General features: G+C 32.1%; 1 long non-coding RNA gene and 1 pseudogene across 2 annotated transcripts; both read right to left on the bottom strand.

Annotated features, from left to right (window-relative positions):
• Positions 1 to 1131: 1131 nt before the first annotated feature.
• On the bottom strand, positions 1132 to 8227 carry LOC148195346 (APO protein 3, mitochondrial-like; annotated as a pseudogene). Its single transcript, XR_015780621.1, has 6 exons — positions 8016 to 8227; positions 7813 to 7942; positions 7607 to 7687; positions 2497 to 2893; positions 1764 to 2194; positions 1132 to 1671 (listed from the first exon to the last, which is right to left on the bottom strand). The product of XR_015780621.1 is annotated as an APO protein 3, mitochondrial-like (transcript).
• A 6323-nt stretch (positions 8228 to 14550) lies between these two features.
• On the bottom strand, positions 14551 to 15572 carry LOC148195347 (uncharacterized). Its single transcript, XR_015780546.1, has 2 exons — positions 15049 to 15572; positions 14551 to 14917 (listed from the first exon to the last, which is right to left on the bottom strand). It is a non-coding gene; the product is annotated as an uncharacterized LOC148195347 (long non-coding RNA).
• Positions 15573 to 18850: the final 3278 nt, after the last annotated feature.

The following is an 18850-nucleotide window of genomic DNA, read 5'->3' on the forward strand; positions in this document are numbered from 1 at the left end:
TAATTTTTTAATAATTTCCACCAATGATTACTGTCGTGATATTTCAGTGAACCGAATAAAATATTTTACTAAAAGAATTTGGGTATCATTATTTTTATTTATTTATTTATTATTATTATTATTATTATTATTATTATTATTATTAATGGCCAAAATATGAAGTTATAAGTGTTTTAAAAAGATGTTATAAGTTTAAAGAAAATGTGTGGACAACTAAAGTTGTCATTAAATAATGCAGAAGCCACCACCTTAAAATCTCTGACACATGGCACAACAATTTTCCATTTTTGCTTCCACGTGTTACCTCTTATTAATATAACTTTCTTTTTAGGTTTTAGCCTACCTTAGTTTTCGTTATAGATATAAAAATGGCCTTCTAGTTAAAAAAAATAATATTATATTAGGTAAAAAATTAACCTAAATTGAATCGTTGTATATGGTTAATTTCAATGTAAATAATTTTGAGTTATGTTTTATAGAATAATTATTGAAAAAATTAATCATATGTATAGACTATGAATATGAATACTCTATTGTTTAAATCAAGTTAAAATTGAAACATTTCATTTAGATTAATTTTGCAAAACTTGCCTAGAAGTCTTAACATGAGAAAAGTATTTCCAAAAGTTGGAAACAATACTAACATTAGAGGGAAAAAATCAACGACTTTGACTAAATGTGGTAGCATGTAGAAATTTGTTGGAATTTTTTTTTTATCAGTTGGACTTGTATTTAATACTACAATCTTTTCACAATATAAATGAAAAGGTCATAATTCTTAAAGACCGTGATAGTTTCACACTTAATCGCGACAGTGATTTTTGTCTGATTATCCAGAATTTTTTTTTATTGATCAGAAAATAATTAAAAATGAGAAGAAAAAGATAAACCTTTGACACGCGTGACATATACACGAGTCCTAAAAAAGATATGTTTTGTGTCTGTGTTCTGCTGTGTTTCTTGTATTCAACTTCCATCCATATAGCATTTATATGGATAATTGCAAAGCTTCTATGCATTATGTATTTTGATTTTGAGTGGTAACATAGTTAGGCTAACTTAATGTAGCATATTTGCGGGGGGAAAAGAAAAATGAAAACCTATACACTAATATAAATTAGACCCTAAATATAAGATTGATTTGGTTTAGCTTGAGATATTATATTATATGTCTTGATACAAATTTTTATTAAAAGAGTGGTAACACATGATTAAGAAGTGTTCGATTGTGTCCATGCAGAAGAAGTCACTGAATCCAATGATTTAAACAACCCACTTTTCCTCATCCATTTCAGGGATTGCAACATCTTCCCTCATCATAGATGCATAATTCTTTCCAACCGGTGCTCCAGCCTGAGCAAATAGCTCAACCACTGCTGGCAGCATACCGTAGTACCTTTTCAACTCATTTACCAAAGGTTTATTTCCTTGCTGATCTCGAATGTGATAGACACACACTGGAGGTGCCAGATCATTAATTGTTGCCTTCTGCCATGCATGTTGTCCATCCCTCATCTGGTGTTTGAAAGCTTGACAATTACGAACTCTATGACCTTTGGGCCCCACTTGTACCTCTGGACAATATCCACAAGTTTGGACATCATACTTCCATAAGTTTTGAAGCTCCTGTGCACATTTTTTCCCAGGCTTTCATGCCCAGAACAGCAATAGCTGCACAGAAGCAAGCACATAGTCAATACAGTTAACAAAGGATACAACTTAGTAATGTCTGGGAAAAGAAAAAAGTATTTGTTTCCAAAAACCTTGGATATCGTCAGAATGCATCACCATGGAATTTGTGTCTTTATTGAACTTTTTTTTCTTATGCCAAAATCCATGTGCTTCTATATCTGCCCCAAGAGACATTTCTTTCGGAAATCTTTTCTCAAAATCTATAATCCTACCAGCAACACAGTAAACAGGGAAGGTCCTTCTCCTGGTAGGGTACTCTGGTATGTCAAAACCTGCCTGGACACACAATTCCACAATTGCTGGAATTCGGTCGACTTCAAGCATTTCATTATGTGAAACAGCCCTCCCTATTCTATCATACAGATGAAATGATTCTACAAGTGGCAGAACATGTTCAACACCACCTTTGACCCAACTATGTTCTTTGCTTGATGGGCTTCCTCTAACATCACATGTTTTAATTTTATGTGGCGGATGACCAACATGAACTTCTCCACATAAGCTGCAAAGCATCTAACATTAAAGCAACAATAATGCACATTTAAACCAAGTGATGAATCATTTTAACATTATTCATGTTATAAATCTTGTTCACATTATGAATTCTTCTAAAACCCAGAATGCATTGAAAAATGGTATAATATTACTTAGTTGACAAGTTAAAAATACAAGTCAATTCCAAAAATACCAGAAAAAGAAAAATACTTCTGATTGGAACTCGATCGTACTTGAATGGAAGTTTTGTAGGCAAAATGCTAAATGCTTAAACAACCACAATGAAAAATACTAGGGTTACAGCACTACCTGCATACATAAATAGCAGTATAGTTGACGAGTCTTGAAACACAGGATAATAGTTCACATCTGGCAGCAAAAACTTCATGAGCAACAGGAATCAGATTCTTAACCAGCATGCCATTTTCAGGAGGTTGTAATATAGTCTCATGCACCTTTTGTCTCTCCTTTTTCTTTAGTCTAGCTTCTCGCTTAAGCTCGTTAAAACTTGTCACTAGCGGTTTCCGCTCAAACTTGTTGAGCTTTTTTGGCATCTCATTGCAAGTCGACAGAGTGGAGTACCAAAGACAAAAATGTCCATGTATACCTCTGAGTTTTGAAAATCGAACAAGTTTAACTCTCTCAAGGAGATCACTAAGAGTTTGAACATGTCTTGGCAGCATCACTGCTCATTACAAGAGGATACCTACATACATGGACAAATTTATATATACTTTAAGCAAACTAAAAATTTGTGGCAATTATTTATTTTATGTTTTTATAAGTAAAATCCAATTCGTTGAAAAAACATGCATTATGATTTAATGTCTTCATGTTGGCTTTCCAACAAAACAGAAGGTTGTTAAATCCAAACTTTACGGCCGAAGTTACACATGTAACAGAATCATGACTACAGCTAGGAAAAAACACCCACACAAATATGAGCTTCAGCAGTTAACTTCATACACATAACCTACTTAGATTATGAAAATTGTAAACTCAATCAACAAGCAATTATTATTCACATGCTTGGATCGAAACCATTTAATCATGCAGCTTTTGGGACAACCAACATTCTCTTATAAGTTTTAAGTTCTGTCTTTTGTGGATGACTGTAATATCAGCTACCGAACTACTATTATACTCTGACGGTTCTCTTTATTGGAATGTGGACGCCAAAGTTATATGATTGTGGTTATTATATATTTGGGATGCCACACAAGCCATCTGTTGATTCTGCTCTGGAGATGAGAAATCACGTTAAGAAGTTTCAAGGTAAAAGAAATGGAAGCAAATATCAACATACTGGAGAACCGAAAGAATGATTTAGAGGAGCAACAAAATATATTGAAGAAAAGGATTTCTGACATAAGTCTAAGCCTTGAAATAATGAAAAAAGAGATGGCGACAAGAAAAAGAAGGGTATGTCGAATTGGATATGGACGGAGAACTTGAATATCCAGAATAAATTTTTCTAGCCTTTGTTATTGCCAGTGTTTTTAGTTTTTAGTGAGTTTAGCATAATCATGAGATACTCATTTTGTTTTGAATTCATTTTACAGATATTAAAGTTCACTGGCACTGTTAATGAATTCATTTATGAAAATTTTTGTTTAAATGGATGAGATTTCACCAGCATTTACTATCAGTTTTTAGTAAAACGTTGTTCCCTGTTATTTATAATTTTAAAAGTTCAATACAATATTCATTACTATATTTTGAAAATTATAAAATATAATCTTTAATTATTTTACACATTTATCATGAAATTGCCACAAAAGACGAATAATAAGAGATGGAGAAATTTATTTATTTAATTAGAGGGGTAAATGGTATAATATGAAATCAGATAATGATTTTAATAGTAATGAGAACATTAATTGTACTTCTCATTTACTATATCAACCATAAAAGACACTCAAAAAGGAACAAAGGTCATGGCATACATGCGCACACACATATCCTTAATGAACTAATCAAAAGCACTATCAGACCTGCAGTTAACATAAATTCAAAATCTCTTATTTACAAATCAATTGATGCCCTTTAAAAAAAGTACAAACACATTCGTTTTTACAATAGAGCAACAAATTAGAAACAAGGCCGACATTTCCCAATATCTCAGCTAATGATCCAAAACGGTAATGGGCAAATCAAAAACAACATATGTTCCATAAGTATAGCCAACCTTCAACATAAATTGAGCCATGGCAAGAAATATTTTCAACACTGGCAGAACTTTTCCATGAATCTTTCCATTTCATATAACCAGGCACAAAGACCATAATTTATTTAATACTTCAAAAAAGAAACAATACTTGGATAGATAAAACTTACTCGTTTCAAAAAGGAAATTGTCATGCAAAGTCTCTATGGCTTTATCATTATCATGCTCATCTTTAACATAAAAATGCTTAGTTGAGCCATTCCAAGATAATCCACTTAATCCATTAAATATGTCATGAATCTTTTGCCATTTATCCTTCTACACCTTTTGTCTATTTTTTATATTATTTTTGTTTAACCCAACTAAATTAGATTAGTGTAGGTGGTCGAGAATGTTATTGTATGCTAGCGACATCCAATTGTCATCCACCCCATTACCCAATCGAGCTTTGTCACCAAATTGTCACCCTTGCTTCTTTGTTGTGTGCTGCTTGTGTATGCTTTCCTTTGCGATGATCATCCATTTGGATGGAGCAGATGTTGTTGAGGAGGTTCCCTTGGAGCAAGAGTTGGAGGATGCTGATGATGCAGTATAATATTTTTAGGATTTCTAAATTTAAGTTGGTGTTATTTTGAAATACTCTAAACTGATTAAGTTTTAAGTTCTGTCCTTTTGTGGATGATTGTAATATCAGCTACTGAACTACTATTCTACTATGACTGTTCTTTTATTGGAATGTGGACGCGTAAGTTATATGATTGTGGTTATTATATATTTGGATGCACACAAGTGGTATGGGACTATACAGTTGAAGGATAGCTTAAAGGAATTGATTTGACTACTCATATCACCAAAATGCATTTGCTTTTCGGTAGCCTGACTCATAAGAACTCCATGGTTAAGCGTGCTTAGCCTGGAGCAATTCTGGGATGGGTGACCTTCTGGGAAGTTTTCCCGGAAAGTGTGCGAGTGAGGACAAAGCACACTGGAAAGCCTGGTGGTGGTCTGTGGGGGCAGTCAACGGTCCCTGTGAGTTGCCGGGACGTTACAACTTACACAGCCAAGAAACAAATTGCAATGAAAAATCACTGGTTCACTTCCATTTAAATCAAATTTTGATGGTTTAAAAGGTGATTCTGCATATAGGCTGAAAAATGACCAAAGGATCAGTGCAAACAACTTTGAAATGGCAATTTAAACTTGCTCAAACGTTGGAAATGCACAAAGACAGCAAGATTCAACAAATCACTCTTGTTATAGTCAAATATGCAGCAAAATGCACCAAAAACAGCACCACAAATCAGATTTGAGAGAATGAAAAAGAGGATAACAGCAACCAGGACTCTAGGAAGGCCTAATGCACTAGAGCTAACTGAAGATAATCAGCTAGAAGATTATAAGCACCTAAGACACAGTCAAAGAAAGCAATCACGGTGAAAAAGCTTGATGGAAACAGATTTTTAGGCATGTTTCTGGTAAAAAACAAGTTGCTGAAACAGATTTTTCTGAACTAATTTTGCTCATGATTGAGACTCTCTTCAAGAGGATCAGTCATATGTGGATGTTTTGAAAAGTTCAGAATAGATCAAGCACTTGTGCTGTGATTTTTATACTATCGTTAGGGAAGGGATGTGCTAGGAATTCGTTTCTAACAAATTTGATTAGGACTACACTAGCCACTACCTTGTCATGTGCTAACTTCTATATCATCACTTTTCTTTTCAGATGTTGAGGTACAAACATTCCCAAGCCTTCATATCAAAATATTCATGAAAGAATAGTAATGATAGAGAAAGGATCACACAATCCTTTTATACTGGTTCACTCTCAATTTTTGAAAGCTACACCCAGTCTCTTTGCATTAATCTCCTCTGTTTTTTAAGTTGTCAAACTTTAATATCTAACCTAACTTTCACTGCTGTATTGTAAATAGGTAGAGATTTCTTTAAGCTTTTTTTAGCATTGGTTACTAACTTCATATTAAACATTTCTCCTCCTTTTGGTTATGGGAGAAACCAATACAATCTTAAAGATTTGTAACTTTTGTTTTTTGCTTGTTTCAAAGACTTGTTATCCTCTTCTTTATATGTAACAAAATGTAAACGATTTCTATTACAAATGATGGATGGTCAGAACATTATAACAATTTATGCTTAAGTTTTGATATTTTAAATATACAACCATCATTAACCTTGCAATAATCAATAATGATAAATAATTCTGTTCTGATCAACCAATATTGTGTAGAATGCTTGATGGTGTCACTTGATCATGAAAGGATCAACCTGTTGTGCTGTTCCATTGCATTTCAATTGGCAATATTTTATTGTTCATTGCTAGGTTTCTTGCAAAAAGTATTGGAAAAGAAGCAGGAACTTGAATCTTTGGAATCAAAAGCAAAATCCTTAAGTGAATTCTTACAGAGTCACTGCAAGATGGAAGGAGACCAAAGCTTTACTGACACTGTGAAAGCTGTTTCTGGTTATTTGAGGAAGAGAATGCCTTGCAAGTCTATACGCCAGAATTTGAAGGTCTTGTGACTTTAAATATAGTTCTGTCCTCATACCAGTTATAATATATATATATATATATATATATATATATATATATATATATATATATATTTAATAATGCTAAACATCCTTTTTCTTCTATTTTTTTCTTTCCCAGTTGTGGGAAATTGAAGATTTTGAGCGCAAGGATGTCTGTCACAATGTTTGTCTCAACTATTGTGGTTATGTAACCCAAAGTTTAGTTAATTTTGCTCCACTTCTTTTTGTGGTTGAAGCTGAAGTGTATCTTTTATGATATGACTAAATATGAAAGTTCCAACTATTTTGAGGGAATGCAGGGTCACTGTAAATACTGGTCAATCTAGCATAATAACATCAAGTAGTTTGAATGATGTGAATATTGGGAAGGTAATTTAATTAACAATTATTCTCTTTTATTACAAGATTCAACACATGTATCCTACACTAATATCAACACATGCTCATAAAATTTCTCATCAAAAACCACTTATGATCTGCCCAAAACAGCTAGCATAATTCCACAAATAAACCACGAAGGACACCAAAAAATTATAAGCATCACAATCATGGGCATTCACTCATGGATATCAAACATTCAAACACATAAACCAGTGACCAAAATCAGCTCCATCTTAACAAAACTTCAACTTCCCCATTTTAAACGCAATTAAAACCCAAAATAAAGCAAGCCAAACACAAGAGCACGAACTTCACCTACCTGGAAATGATGAACTCTTGGACACTTCAGTGCAGCCCTTCAGCAATGACACGCCTCAGACCCTGATCGAAGCCCCAAAACCTTGTAAATTAATGGAAAAATGACATTAGCAAAACCTAACAGGAACAAATATTAATCATCAAAAACACCCTGTTACCCAGCAAAAGGGGCTAAACACATTCAGGTTCGATTAGAAACCTACTTACCTCAACGACAGGGGAAGAAAGACAACCCAAAACCTCTACCAAGAGGATTTAGACAAGCTCGCTCACACGCACAAACCACACTCCAGCAAGAACCCTCCAAGAACAACCCTCCAACCCTCGAACAACAACCCTGCAAGAAGAACACACACGTCACAGCAAGTGGAAACTCACCGTTTAACTGCGAAGCCAAGCGCTGAACCTACCTTTACGATGGACGAACTCCGATGGCGATTGCGACACACCCAATCACGGACACGCGATTTCGACACAGCCAATCACCAACACGGTGGCTGACGGTCACGCTAGCTGATGGAAAGGGCCTCTGCTGGTGAAATGATGGTGAAATGTTGGTGAACGAAGGGGGAATGCTGGTGAGGAATCGAACTCTCGAAGAAAGAAAGAGAATGTGTTTGACTCGAAAAATGAAAAACTCCCTTATTTGAATGATTAAAGACTCTTTACCTAAATCTATCTTTAGATTTCTTTATTCATTTATTGGATTAGGAGATATTAAATTTCTTTCAGTAGAAGATAATGAAACATTTCCACTTCAACAGATATGCTAGTGTAAATTTCTTAGTCTTTAACTATAAAAACAAAATAAAATGTTAGCCAATTCAACCAAACCTAATTATATATATAATATTTAATTCATTTAATTTAAATTTAAAATTAATATATCTAATTTGATGTCAGAAAATACTAATATTTTATATCATCTATATCTATTAGAATAAAATCAACAAAACATATTTATAAATAAATTTGGCATCGATTAATTAGTTAAGTTATGAAATCATATATTATAAATGTTTTACAAAAGTAAAAGTTAAGGAATTTTCTCACATTTGCAAAACATTAATATAATTTTGATCATTTCTACAATATAAATACTACTTATATCACATATATGAGAAAATATGTAACACGCATTTACTCATAATTTTTTTTTAATCTTCAATTATATATTGTCTTTTAAGATATTTGACTTTAAAAGATTGAGAGATTTTTCACTATACTTGATTGATATATTTTAGAAGAAAAATGTAAATAAATTTGTTTTATTCTATGCAATAAAAATGTTTTCTCTCTAAAATAACTTTTTACGTATTTCAATCCAAATATTTTTATTATTTTCTTAAATTATAATTGAATTATATTTTTGTTATTATTTATTTCACTTTCCTAATCTTTATCTATATCTTTATCTTATTTTTATATAATTATTATTATTTATTTTGATTATTTTTTTAATAATTTTTATAATATTCATATAAAAACTTGATATATTGTATGAAAAAAAATTAAGTTTGTCTCTGTTGTACCTTAGTTATAAAAAACAATTTTTTTTCTGTTTCAATTTTTTAAATAAATGTCTAAATAGGTTGAAATCATAATTTATTTTATTGAAAAGGTTACTTTTCTGAAATGAAAAAGTTTAAACAGCATAGTATACTTGGTATCTAAAGAGTAGACATAACAATAATTTTAGCAATATATATATATATATATATATATATATATATATATATATATATATATATTTTATATATATAAAGATTCTAGCCTAGTTAAGTTGATTAAGCCTTTCTGAAATGACAATTCTCAAGAAATCATCAACAAAAATGTTTGATTTAACCCAAAAAAAAAATTGCTTTTAATTCAGATGTTTACTGATTTGGAATTAATTGTCCACTTGATTGACATATTAGGTGAATAATCACCACCCATATGATTGGTATGCAATATTAACTATTTAATAAATAGTTCAACCTAATCTATTTAATAAAATATTAGAATTAAACCTCTAAAATTATTAATTAAGATCAATCACCGTCAAAAAAATATATATGTCGACTATTTAAAATATATGTCAAATTCACTCTTATTTGTAAGATAAAAAGAATACACAATATACAAGTTAAATATATGACTGGTTCAATTTTTCATTTTTTTAAAATAAAGTCTAGATGCATATGGAGACTTTTTACTACATTTTATATTAAATGAGTTTTTCATATTTAGTAACTTTTATTGATTTAAATTTAAAAATTAAACTTTATAGTTATACATTTCTTTTTATATTTCTAGAAATAATCATTAGTTGTTTATATTTTTAAGATGTAATTAGACTTTTTTTTAGATAATAAATTTTGAATAAAATTTGTGTAAACCAAGCTAATTTGAGTTTTGATGATTAAAAATAAAAGTAAACTATGCTAAATATTTATACTGAAGTATACATTTTCATTTTATACAAATAGATTAAGATTTTAAACTGGAGATATCAATATACATGATAATGTCTAACGTAAATGTATTTTGAAACCAGAGAATATGCAAAATGTGAAATCGTGACATGCATGAAGACTTCACTTAAAAAAAATTAAAGTCCTCATATACTTGGATAGCTGTATTTTCAAAGATATAGACGAGTTTTTATATAATAAAAAAGTTAAAAAATATGAAAGTAATTTTTGTGTGAGAAAACCTACAAAATATAACTTGAAATTATAGATTTTCGTTGCAAATCTATCGGCATGTTCCTGAAATTATGCAGAAATTGTTCTGATCCTGATAAAAGTTTGATTATTTTATTCAATTCATTGGAAAAATTCATTAATTTTTTTTTCTTTTTTTTGTATATTTTCATACATATTTCCCTTTATATATAAACTTGAGGTGTCTTAAGAAAAACTAAAAAATAAAAATAAAAATTTCTCCATCTCTTATTATTCGTCTTTTGTGGCAATTTCATGATAAATGTGTAAAATAATTAAAGATTATATTTTATAATTTTCAAAATATAGTAATTAATATTGTCTTGAACTTTTAAATTTATAAATAGGTTTAATCATTCACGAAGTTCCTATTTTCGCGTGGAATCTCAATTTAGTCCATTTGTTTATGGAAATCTCAATCCGGTCCCAAATTTATGAAAATTGCAACAATTGGATCCTTTCCGTTAAACTTTCTGCAACGGCGTTAGTGTGTGTTTGACGTGGCACGCTGTAGTCAGTTTCTTAACTGACGTGGCTGACTAAAGGAGGGGCAGGTCAAGCACGTGAATGATTAAACCTTTTTGCGTTGTATCACTCTCGCCGTTATACCACTCTTTGCAAACCAAAGAAACCGAGCTTTTGTCCTTTTGAGATTTTAACATCCCTATAATTCTTTCCAATACCTCATAAGGAAAAGTGGAGTTTGATTTTGGATTATCCCTCTTTCTCCAACACTCCATCTTCAACTCAAGAATAGAGAGACAAGAAAAGAGCCAAATTTTTCGACACCGTGTGGATCAACAATGAGATTTTTAAGCAGCCACCTTGTCAAATTATGGTAAAGCAACCATGAAAAAGGAAGACTCAAACAAAGTGAACTTAAGGAGCAGAAAAAGAAACGGGTACAAGGAAAAGGATTTGCAGAGAGCAGCAAATTGTCAATGACAATAAATAATTCCCAAAAAGAAAGTGTAAAAGAGTGAAAGAAAAGAAAGAAATTTGCTGAGTGAACTCTCCAAAGTTGAAAAAGAACTTGTTGCTATGTACCGTTCACTGTTGACTGCAAAGGTACCTGCTTTCAGCCATGTTTTCTCTTTGAACACAAGAAAACAACAGAATTTAAGAGCATTCGGAACTGAAACAAAAATTTGGAAACCCAAATGAGCTTGATGGAATCTGCTATCCGTTAAGAGGTGGAAGGAGATCCAGAAGGTATATATTTATACGGGTGTATGTGAGAGGAGGAAGGAGAGAGAAAAGGTTAGGTCGCTGAAAATTGGGATCTTTTTCCCTGTACAGAAACTTCTCAAATCACTTATATCCGATGATGACGACAATTGCACACACTCTGTCAAGGTCAACTTGGATTAAACCCTAAATCCCCAAAATGATACCCCAATTTGTGAAATGGAATGAACGGTGGACGAACCCTAAAATACTCAGAAGAATCTCAATCCCTAATTCGATCAAATAAAAATCTAAATCCCAAGTTTGGTTTAAAACTTTCATTTTCTGTTTACTTAAAAAATTTTATTATCCACGTACTTCAGCTGCCCCTGCTTCAGTCAGCCACGTTAGTTAAGAAACTGACTACGGCGTGCCACGTCAAACACACACTAACGACGTTGGAGACAATTTAACAGAAAGGATCCAATTGTTGCAATTTTCATAAATTTGGGACTCAATTGAGGTTTCCAGAAACAACGGGAATAAATTGAGATTCCACACGAAAATAGGAACTTCGTGAATGATTAAACCTTGTAAATAGTAGGGAACAACATTTTACTAAAAACTGATAGTAAAAGGTGTGAAGGTAGCAATTGCTGGTGAAATCTCATCCATTTAAACAAAAATTTTCATAAATGAATTCATTAACAGTATCGGTGAACTTTAATATCTATAAAATGAATTCAAAACAAAATGAGTATCTCATGATTATGCTAAACCCACTAAAAACACTGGGAATAACAAAGGCTAGAAAAATTTATTCTGGATATTCAAGTTCTTCGTCCATATCCAATTCGACAAAGCCTTCTTTTCTTGTCGCCATCGCTTTTTTCATTATTTGAAGGCTTAGACTTATGTCAGAAAACCTTTTCTTCAATATATTTTGTTGCTTCTGTAAATGATTCTTTCGGTTCTCCAGTATGTTGATATTTGCTTCCATTTCTTTTACCTTGCGAAACTCTTAACGTGATTTCTCATCTCCATAGCAGAATCAACATATGGCTGGAGCCGGTTAAAATTAAAACATTGAAGTTCTTCCCATGCTACTTGTAGATGATCACATTTCTCATCATTCATATATCTGATTTGGGTTAAATATGTTTTTAGTCCCTAAGTTATTGGTCGTTTCTGGTTTTCGTCCCTCTTTCAAAATAAGGTACAATTTGGTCTTCATTCTTTTCGAAACGTTCGTTTTAGTCCTCAAAACTTTGGTTTTAGTCCTCATTTTGTTGACTAAATGAGGACCAAATTTTTAGCGGTGTTAGTTTTCGAGGAGTTAAGAAAATTCGCATATCGCACCAGTACATTTTGTTAGCAAAAATCAAAGATGAAGTTTTGATGATGAACAGATTTGCACAAGTCAAGATCCATAAAGACAAATTGAGGATCTCTGTATTTTATAAAGCTTTTATAATAATCAAAGTTGATGATCTAATAGTGCTCAAATATGTATTAGGGTTTATTCTTGTAAATTATATTTGATTTATTTAGTTAATCGATTATTCCTGAGAATAATCAATTAACACTAGCCGTTGGGGGTTTCAGATTTGAAAAACTAGCCGTTGGGGGTTTCAGATTTGAAAAACTAGTCGTTGTACTCATTATTAATCGATTAATATTTATGTTAATCGATTAAATGCGTTAGATGGCCCGTTTTCGAAGAATGGAAGGGTATTAGGCTGAGTCTATAAAATGGCTCACTCTTTATCTCAAAAATATCTCTTCCCTAGTGCTCTAGTACTCTGAACTCTTTTGAGAACTCTGTGAATTTGCTGAAGCTAAGGAAACTCTTGTCTGCGAAGTCCTGAAGTGGTATTGCGGTGACAGAGGAATAGCTGGTTCATCCTTGGTGTGTCTGAGGAAGTGTTTGGAAGAGAATCATCCTTCGTGAAGCATTCGAAGGAGGTGGTCATCCTTTGTGAAGATTCAAAGGAGGTGTAAGTTCATCTCTTGTGGTTTCAAGAGAGGTGGTAATTTCTAAACTGTTACAAATTATTTTTCTGTGTGACTAATATTTGTAATTGTTTTGTGATAGTGAAAAAGGTTTATCTTGTTTGAGATAAGCGACTGGACGTAGGATCCTAGTGATCTGAACCAGGATAAAATACCTGTGCAATTTTTCTCTTTCCCTTACTCTCTTATTTACGTTTAATTATCTGCTTAGTAAGAAATTAAGAGAAAAATATTAAAAAGGCATAATAAAAGGATATAACCAATTCACCCCCCCTCTTGGTTTGTTACCACGCTAATAATTCCGCTGCAGCGATTCTAACACATTTGCGCTGAGCGAATTAATGAAGTTAAGTGGCTTTAAAAGACGTGACAGAAAGACAGAAACATTCTTCTAACAGAAGTTCTGGACAAAAAAAAAGAAACGAAAACATCTCAGGAACTTCCGAAGACTACTTCAAGGCATCAAGACACCATTTTTGTAAGGGATTGCTTCAAATGTGTACGTTTAGATGACTATGAGTAGTTTTTCTTTCGTTGGAATTGGATGTAATGAATTTACTCCGGTGTAATTTTCTTGTTTAATCAAAAACTTGTAACTTTTTGGCAAGTATACCAAATCGTTCCAAGTAATATAGAGTAAGTTCAAAGTATCGTTCTCCTATGGGACTTGTGCAACACATGACAATTCTTTCTTTTATAACTCAATTAGACATAAAAGAAACTTTGTTGGAATTGGGTTCATGAATCATATGAAGATAAAACTCTGTACAATATATTATTATTTCATTCAAACATTCACATCAAGGCATACTAGTCCTAATCCCTTAGCAATTAGTTCTAAATTAATATATCAAAATGCTAATTCCTTAGTCAATTTAACATACAATTTGCATTAAGTCCGATGTTAAGAATGACCAAGTTATTGAGTCTATCTCTAGATCCCAAATCACTTAGGTGCTCTATCTATGTCCATGTTCAAAGTTACTTTCCAGTAATCAGAAACATTCAAATAACATTATATTTCCATATAATGATAGTAAATTCAAGAAAGAGCATATGAACGAACAACGATATATTAAACAAGAAAATTACACCAGAGTAAATTCATTACATCCAATTCCAACGAAAGAAAAACTACTCCTAGTCATCTAAACGTACACATTTGAAGCAATCCCTTGCAAAAATGGTGTCTTGATGCCTTGAAGTAGTCTCTGGAAGTTTCTGAGATGTTTTCGTTTCTTTTTTTGTCCGGAACTTCTGTTAGAAGAATGTTTCTGTCTTTCTGTCTTTTAAAGCCACTTAACTTCATTAATTCGCTCAGTGCAAATCAAATGTACTGGTGCACTATGCGAATTTCCTTCTTCTGGCAGTGCGAATTTTGGCTTTCGCTTTGCGAAAATTGGCTGACAGTCTAAATAATATTCCTGTATAATATTTTACATAACAATTTACTATTATAACTTTTCAATGAGGAACAACATGAATAATTATAAGATTGAACTTATTTATAAGTATAAAAACAATTCATTTTCACACTTATCAAAAACCTACTTACCTCAACGGCAGGGGAAGAAAGACAACCCAAAACCTCCACCAAGATGATTTAGACAAGCTCGCTCACATGCACAAACCACACCACACTCCAGCAAGACCCCTCCAAGAACAACCCTCGAACAACAACTCTGTAAGAAGAACAAACACATCACAGCAAGTGGAAGCCCATCCCTCGATGACAATCGGTGAAACTCATCGTTTAACTGCGAAACCAAGCGCTGAACCAACCTTTGCGATGGACGAACTCCGATGACGATTGCGACACACCCAATCACGGGCACATGATTTCGACACAGCCAATCACCAACACGGTGACTGACGGTCACGCTAACTGATGGAGAGGGCCTCTGCTAGTGAAATGCTGGTGAACGAAGGGGAATGATGGTAAGAATCGAACTCTCGAAGAAAGAAAGAGAAAGTGTTTGGCTCGAAAAATGAAAAACTCCCTTATTTGAATGATTAAAGACTCTTTACCTAAATCTATCTTTAGATTTCTTTATTCATTTCTTGGATTAGGAGATATTAAATTTCTTTCCGTAGAAGATAATGAAACATTTCCACTTCAACAAGACGCTAGTGTAAATTTCTTAGTCTTTAACTATAAAAACAAAATAAAATGTAGTCAATTCAACCAAACCTAATTATATATATATATATATATATATATATATATATATATATATATAATATTTAATTCATTTAATTTAAATTTAAAAATAATATCTCTAATTTGATGTGAGAAAATACTAATATTTTATACCATCTATATCTATTAGAATAAAATCAACAAAACATATTTATAAATAAATTTGGTATCGATTAATTAGTTAAGTTATGAAATCATATATTATAAATGTTTTACAAAACTTTTTTTTACAAAAGTAAAAGTTAAGGAATTTTCTCACATTTGCAAAACATTAATATAATTTTGATCATCTCTACAATATAAATACTACTTATATCACACATATGAGAAAATATGTAACACGCATTTCAATCGAAAATATTTTTATTCTTTTCTTAAATTATAATTGAATTATATTTTTGTTATTATTTATTTCACTTTACTAATCTTTATCTATATCTTTATCTTATTTTTATATAATTATTATTATTTATTTTGATTATTTTTTTAATAATTTTTATAATATTCATATAAAAATTTGATATAATGTATGAAAAAAAAATTAAGTTTGTCTCTGTTGTACCTTAGTTATAAAAAACAATTTTTTAAATAAATGTCTAAATAGGTTGAAATCATAATTTATTTTATTGAAAATGTTACTTTTCTGAAATGAAAAAGTTTAAACAACATAGTATACTTGGTATCTAAAGAGTAGACATAACAATAATTTTAGCAATATAATATATATACATATATATATATATATATATATATATATTTTATATAAAGATTCAACAATACTAATACTTTTAATTGTTACATCAAATCCTTTTCTATATATTTAAAGTTGTTGAAAGTACTAAGAACATTAAGAACACCAAATGGTGCACCGAGGTAGCTAGAGCTTCTGGCTTTTTTGATTAGTCTTGTGAATATTGTATTTCACTTAGCATTAGTGTGACATCCGGCACTGATGAAGGCGGGGAGTGATCGTCGATGCAAGAGACACGAAGTGCAAGGGGCACTGACAAGGAGCGGTTCCTGGCAGGCTTTCAGTGGAAGAGGCACATGAACGAATCGAACATACACCGGAATGAGAGAGATCTAGAGACTGTATAGGTATGAGACTATACATTTGAAGGATATCTTAAAGGGATTGATTTGGCTACTCATATCACCAAATGCATTTGCTTTTTGGTAGCCTACCTCATAAGAACTCCATGGTTAAGCGTGCTTAGCCTGAAGTAATTTAGGGATAGGTGACCTTCTGGGAAGTTTTCCCAGAAAGTGTGCGAGTGAGGACAAAGCACATTGGCAATCGATATTCACTATAAGTTGTCGGGGCGTTACAAGTGGTATCAGAGCCTAGCCTCTCCCAGTACGGTGTGGTGAGGACAAAGCACATTGGCAATCGATATTCCCTGTAAATTGTCGGGGCATTACAAGTGGTATTAGAGCTTAACCTCTTCTTTTCCAGTAAGGTGTGGTTTGAGAATGAATTAGACGAAAGCTGGTAGACATGTGACATCCGAACATTGAAAAAAGATAAGTGACTTTCTGAAAAGTTTTCCCGAAAAGTGTGCGAGTGAGGACTGACACCTGACGAAAGCCCTTCAGAAAAGTTTTCCAAAATAAATTGCCGGAAAGTTACAATGGTGAAACACATCAATAGTGCAAGCAATCACATGTTATGATCATAGGCGCAGCTTTATCTGAAGAATTCATATACTTGTTTTGGAGATATTCTTAACTCTGCAACAATGTTTAATTGACTGAAGTTTATCCATTTGCTATGATTCTAGCCTAGTTAAGTTGATTAAGCCTTTCTGAAATGACAATTCTCAAGAAATCATCGACAAAAATGTTTGATTTGACCAAAAAGAAAATTGCTTTTAATTCAGATGTTTACTAATTTGGAGTTTATTGCCCACTTGATTGACATATTAGGTGAGTATATCACCACCCATAAGATCGGTGTTCAATATTAACTATTTAATAAATAGTTCAATCTAATCTATTTAATAAAATATGATCTAATTCTATCCCTTGATATTAACTATGTTAGTATGGAACTTAAAAACAAACACTGAATTGTTTCAATTTTTTAAAAATTAGAATTCAATTAAGATGAAAGAAAAATATAAAGAATCTATTTGAGAAAAGTTGTCAGGATTAAACCTTAAAAATATTATTTGAACCTCTAAAATTATTAATTAAGATCAATCACTGTCAAAAAAATATATATGTTGACTATTTAAAATATATGTCAAATTCACTCTTATTTGTAAGATAAAAAGAATACACAATATACAAGTTAAAGAAAGCTTTATATATATGTCTTGTGTATTGAAATGTTCAAGGTTGTTTAGAATTTACAAATGTAATATTTTTCTAAAAAAAAAATTACGGTCATATACTTGTACATTAAACTGTGAAAAAACCACAATTTTTAAGATGAACTTATTTTTTCAAAACAAAAGTTGCCATGTATATGACTGGTTCAATTTTTCATTTTTTTTAAATAAAGTCTAGATGCATATTGTGAGAACCTGATTTAATTAGCACACAAATCTATTCTCTGATCCTCATTTAATGCACCGTGCCACGTCTAAATGCACTCACACTTCCACTGCATGCGCCTGCCATGTGTCACGGTTGGAGCATTATGAGAAATGTTAGTGGGAGACAAGTGGCGTGTGGAGGATGGGGAGTTCATTCTGCATGGGAAGAGAAAAATAATTCTGAAAACTCTCCCTCTTCCTCCTGCATGCTTCATCTTCTTCCCAGAAGTTCTGCTTTCAAATTCTCTGCTCTCTCTCTAAACCGTTTTCATCTTCTCTCTAAGATCACTCACCACCAACATCTCTGCTTCCATTTCAGAAACCGTAGAATCATTCACGGTGTTGTGAGCTTTCATTTGAACCGAACACATTAGAATTCTGTGGCTGGTAAGTTCTTGTCCCTGAACGTTCTCCTCTTCTGTTTCTGCGAACCAAATTCTGGTGTGCATGCATGAGTTATAGGTCTGAACCTTATGTCATTTTGGTTTCTTAGATTTAGTGAAAATCGTGGAGTGACTCGTTGGGTAGAAAGCTGTGAGAGCACTAGAGAAACCATAAGCATTTGGAAGTGCACTGCTAGATCAGGTAAGGGAAGCTTTAGTAATTTAATTTAATAC

The sequence above is a fragment of the Vigna umbellata genome, chromosome 7 (assembly GCF_029865625.1).
Source record: "Vigna umbellata cultivar VRB3 chromosome 7, Vumbellata_1.0, whole genome shotgun sequence".
Classification (NCBI taxonomy): domain Eukaryota; kingdom Viridiplantae; phylum Streptophyta; class Magnoliopsida; order Fabales; family Fabaceae; genus Vigna; species Vigna umbellata.